A 6,134-nucleotide genomic window follows, 5' to 3' on the forward strand; every position below is an offset into this window, starting at 1 on the left:
GCCATTGATGCCATCGCTATGGCATATCAAGCTCAGTACGTGCCACCCCCTGCGGGATTACGAGCCCACTCTACCAGGAGTGTGGCGGCCTCCTGAGCCCTGGCCAGTGGCGCCTCTTTGGCTGACATCTGCAGAGCAGCACGCTGGGCAACACCCAACACCTTTGCGAGGTTCTACAATCTCCAGGTTGAGTCGGTTTCGTCCCGTGTAGTGGCAGGCACAAGCAGGTAAGTTCCGGGACAGCTGGCCGGGTGTACCGCTTGTGCATAGCGCCTTTCCCCTCCCTAGAGGGGAAGACGTGCACTCTTGACTCCCAGTAGTGTTCACAGACTGTGATCCCTGGATGACTTCCTCCTTAGCCCTGTGGCAGTCGAGTTTGTGGAGAAACTCACTGCTGGCTCAGTAAGTGCGCTGGTAAGGCCCTGTACTGAGGTAGGTGCTCCGCATGTGGTGGTTTTCCATAGGTAACCCCATGTGTTATATCTTAAATGTGTTATATCCGTAAAATCATTTCCCTCTTGGTAAACTACGTCTTCCTTGAGCAGGGGGCCCTCTGCTCCTGTCACCATGCTTGTAGAAACTCCCCCCCCTTGGGTAGGACCTACCATGCGACTCTCCACATGACATACTTCCGACAAGACTCGGTAAGACCATGTGATGTATTTCCATTTGAAATACCCCCCCCCCCTTTTTTGGGTGGGGTGTGGTCTTCGCGGTGTCTTCCCCTTGGGAGTGACACCCCCCCCACGTAGACACTTAGGGCTCCCAGTCAGTTAACAAATTCCACTCTTTTTGGGGAGAAAAGAGAAGGAAAAGAGGCCTCGGCTGGGCCAGCCTGTCCACCTATTCATTGGGCAGTCGACTTGTTCCTGAAGGACTGTTTGACGCTCATAAAGAGCGTTGGGGAGGTTACGTGATGGCCTGGTGTGCTGGCTATGAGGCACACAGCAGTCTGCCCGTCACACACCGCCACTTCACGTAACACTGTTCAGATAGTTGTGGCGTTTTGTATAGGGACCCCTAGTGTCACTACATAGACACAACGTCGAGTGAGTGACAGATAAGGAACGTCATGGTTACTTTCGTAACCTCCGTTCCCTGATGGAGGGAATGATACGTTGTGTCTCTCTTGCCACAATGCTGAACTACCCACTGAAATGGCCGGGACCTGGTCTCGGCTCCTCAGCACAAAACCTGAATGCGTGGTTGCATGCCAACTCCTTTTATACCCGTATGTCCGGGGGAGTGGCACGCAAATTCCACTCGCCAATTCTCATTGGCCTTTTTTCAAAAAAGCAGAGGTGTTTGGGGCTCCCAAGAGTGACCCCTAGTGTCCATCAGGGAACAGAGGTTACGAAAGTAACCATGACATTTCTCAGTACATCAAAAAATGTCATACCTGTCAATTAACTGGGAAACCGAATCAGAAAATAAGCCCTGCTCCATTGTCCCCCATTTCTGTGATGAGTCAAACTTTTGAGCACCTGATTGTTGACTGTGTGGCCCACTGCCCTGATCGAAGTCTGACAGTTCTTACCTACCTACTGTTATGTGTGCCACTTCACTGTACCCTGCAGCATATCCTCTCCATACTATTATGGCAAAATCTGTGGTGAAAGCTTTGACTCAATTTATATAATCTTTGGTATTCCAAAGTTTATACAGAGTGATCAGGGGTCTAATTTTACCTCTCATGTGTTTTCACAGGTGTTGTGTATTAAGCATAATAAAGCGAGTGCCTATCATACCCAAAGCCAAGACGCTTTGGAACGTTTTCACCAAATATTTAAGTCATTGCTGCATGCTTATTGCACTGAAATGGATGGGGGTTGGGAAGAGGGATTACTGTGGCTGATGTTGGCAGCAAGAGAAGTTTGTCAGGAGAGCACTGGTTTCAGTCCAAATGACCTGGTGTTTGGGCACACTGTTCGTGATCCATTAGCAGTGTTGTGGGACAATTGGACAGAGACTGTGCCTCCTCAAAATTTGATAAACTATGTGAATGATTTCAAGTGCAGACTTAATGAAGCGGGTAAATTAGCAAAAGAAAAGCTGCTTACATCTCAGTCAAAAATGAAGTCTCTTTTTGATTGACAAGCTGAGTGCTGAGAGTGTTCTCCTGGTGACCAAGTTTTGGCTCTTTTGCCAATTGATGATTCACCTTTTGAAGCCCAGTATTCTGGCCCACTTACTGTAGTGGAAAAGATTTATTTGAATTATCTGATCGTCGAAGTCTACACAATTGATTCATATTAATTTGTTAAAACCATATTACAGCTGTTCTTCTGGGTTGTGGGATGTGGGGACTACTGATGTTAAATCTGCTCTGGTAGCTGAGACTATCTCATGCACTACTTCTTTGGGGAATGAGGTGGATGAAGGAGTTTCAACTCTAGATGAGGGTTTTATCAAAAGAGTCTATTAATAATCTATAATGATTAATAGCATTGTTAGTCCATTTGACTGATTCACAACGTGCTGATCTGATTAGCCTTATTAAATGGTATTCTGTTTTGTTTGCTGATGTACCGTCTCGTATACACTGGGTGGAAGTGGAACATGTTATTCATGTTGGCGATGCTGAGCCCATCTGCCAGCATTTCTATAGTGTTTCCCCAGTGAAGCGCAAGCAGCTTGATGCTGAATTTCAGTATATGCGTGACCATGATATTGCACAGCTGTTGTTCTCAAGCTGTCTGTTATATAGAGACTGTGTCTGTTCCCTTAACTACCAAACACAAAACCCTCATTAAGTTGTTTAGAATTTTTTTAAACTGAAGATAAACGTCATATAAAGGTAGGGCTACTAAATATTAGATCGCTTTCATCCAAATCACTAATTGTAAATGAAATTATTACAGATCATAGTTTTGATTTGCTCTGTTTGACTAAAACCTGGATTAAAACAGATGAATATATTAGTTTAAATGAGTCTACTCCCTCAGGTTATTGTTATAAATATGAGCCTCATCTGAAAGGTCGAGAAGGAGGTGTTTCTACAATTTACAGTGATGTTTTCAGTGTTACTCAAAGGTCTGGACATAAGTTTAATTCTTTTGAACTGATAATGCTTAATGTGACATCGTCAGATATAAATACAAAATCCTTGTTGTCTTTTGTTCTTGTAACAGTTTATAGACCACCAGGGCCATATTCCGAATTCCTTCAAGAATTTTCAGATTTTCTGTCAAATCTAGTGGTTGCTGTAAATAGAGCTTTCATCATTGGTGACTGCAACATCCACATAGATAACGAAAATGATACACTGAGATGAGCATTTAGCAATATTCTCAACTCTGTTGGGGCTAGACAAAATGTGACAGGTCCAACCTATTGCCAAAATCATATACTAGATCTAAATTTGTCATATGGAATTGATGTTGATAATGTAGAAATTCTGCCACAGAGCGATGATATCTCAGATCATTACCTCATCTCTTGTATGTTGCACTTAGCAAAGGTAACTCAGTCTACACAACATTATTGTTCAGGTAGAACTATTCTTTCAACTACTAAAGATAGCTTCACTAATAATCTTCCAGACTTTTCTAAAATACTCAGTGCATCAAAAAGTTCAGAAGAACTTGATGTTGTCACAGAAAATATGGATAGTCTTCTCTAGCACTGTAGATAGTGTCACCCCCTTCGATTAAAGAAAGTTAAAGAGAAAAATCCTGCACCATGGTACAATGATCACACTCATGCTCCCAAGAGAGCAGCTCGGAAAATGGAGCGTAAGTGGAAGAATACAAAAGTAGAGGTATTTCACGGTGCATGGAAAGACAGTGTCTCTAACTACAGACAGGCTCTAAAACCGCCAGGTCTGCATATTTAGGCAAACTCATAGAAAATAACCACAACAATCCTAGGTGTTTATTCAGTACTGTGGCTAAATTCTTCATGCTCCTGTTAGGGAACCATCCATGATCTGCGTATTTGACTTGGCACAGGTTTTATGCCGGATGCCCTTCCTGACGCAACCCCCAGTAGCTGGGGGACTCTCACTCACACCTACGAGGAAATTTATAGTCTCCAATTCACTTAATGAATTTAAGGTTATTTCTTTACTGATAAAATTGAAATCATTAGAAGCAAAATTGGAATTACACATCCATCTGCCACAGCACCCTAGAAGACTAAAATTATTCCCTACGAGCAACTTCAATCCTTCGCTGTTATAGGTCAGGAAGAGCTAACAAAAATGATCAAAATATCAAAATAAACAACATGTATGTTAGATCCAATACCGACTTAGACTCCTACCGAAAGAGGTGTTTCCTGTAACCTCAGAACCTCTTAATATTATTAACTCCTCATTATCCATAGGGCATGTCCCAAGAAACTTTAAACTGGCAGTTATCAAACCGCTTATCCAGCTTGATCCAGGAGAATTGGCTAATTATAGACCGATTTCAAATTTCCCATTTATGTCAAAAATACTAGAAAAGGTAGTTTCCTCCCAACTATGTTTTTACAAAGAAATGGTATATACGAGTCAGGATTTAGGCCCCATCATAGTACAGAGACTGCACTTATCAGAGTTACAAATGACTTGCTCTTATCATCTGATCGCTACTGCATTTCTATTCTAGTTCTTTTAGATCTTAGTAATGCCTTCGACACCATTGATCATGACATTCTCTTGGACAGGCTTGAGAATTATGTTGGCATATGTGGACAGGCATTAGCTTAGTTTAGGTCCTATCTATTTGACCACTACCACTTTGTCTGTGTAAATGAGGAACTGTCAGATTAAATTTAAGTATGGAATGCCACAGGGATCAGTTTTAGCGTCTCTGCTATTCTCCCTATATATGCTCGCCCTGGGAAACATTATCAGGAACCACAGAATTAGATTTCACTGTCATGCCGACGATACCCAAACTTATCTTTCTTCGAAACCTGATGAAAGTTCACAATTTTCCAAATTAAAAGTGGACAACTGATATCAAAGAGTGGATGGCTAGAAATTTCCTTGTACTCAATTCCAATAAAACAGAAGTCTAATTATTGTAACAAAAACCTAAAAAAATAAGATGCACAAATATAATCTGACTCTTGATGGATGTACTGTAATGTCAGCTTCTACAGCAAAACATTTAGGTGTTATATTTGATAGCAATCTAACCTTTGAAAAACAAATTTAAAATATTTGTAGTACTGCATTCTTCCACCTCAGAAATATTGCTAAGTTACGACACATGCTGTCTGTTTCTAATGCCGAAAAATGAATTCATGCATTTATGACTGTAAAAGATGAAGCGAGGAGCAGTTTTCCTTCTTAAGGTGAAGCTTTATTTTTCCCTCTTCGCCACACCACTTTACAGTTTACCTTTAAGCACTAAACTAAACACTAACACACACTGCTTTCACAAATAAACTTTCACTACTAAAAAATCCTTGCTCTGGCTCGGCTCTCTCGTGTCCAGTCTCTCTCTCTGACTAAGTGCTGTGTCGCTCTATTTATGCCGCTCTCCCCGTGCTCACTGAAATTAGAGACAGGTGTTAGACATAATTTAGCTCAGGTGTAAGCGCCCTTACTGCTTTCTCTCTCTCTGGAGAGATGCTTGACCACGCCCCCGCTGCCACAATGACCTCAAGACTAGACTATTGTAATGCATTACTAGGTGGATGTCCTGCAGGTTTAATAGATAAACTTCAGTTGGTTCAAAATGCAGTAGTGAGAGTGCTAACTAGAACCAAGAAATACGATCATATCAGCCCCATTTTATCAGCGTTACATTGGCTACTTGTTAAGTTTCGTATTCATTTTATAATTCTGTTAATTACTTACAAAGCTTTGAATGGTCTAGCTCCAAAGTACTTAAGTGACCTTCTATCACGCTATGATCCATCGCGCTCACTACGATCACAAAACTCAAAATCCACAAAAGGAGGGAGATTATTTTCATATTTGGCTCCTAAACTATGGAATACTCTTCCTAGCAGTGTTCGTAACTCAGACACACTCTCTCAGTTTAAGTCTAGACTAAAGACTTATCTATTCAGCCAGGCATACACCTAATTTATCCCTCAATTCAAAGTTATGCTGCTTTAGTTAGGTCTGCCGGAACTGAAAACACTTCTCTTATTCTTTAACCCTGCTTTAAAGTGAATGGTATCTACGTTAATTT

Source organism: Myxocyprinus asiaticus, chromosome 36 (genome assembly GCF_019703515.2).
Source record: "Myxocyprinus asiaticus isolate MX2 ecotype Aquarium Trade chromosome 36, UBuf_Myxa_2, whole genome shotgun sequence".
NCBI classification, from domain to species: domain Eukaryota; kingdom Metazoa; phylum Chordata; class Actinopteri; order Cypriniformes; family Catostomidae; genus Myxocyprinus; species Myxocyprinus asiaticus.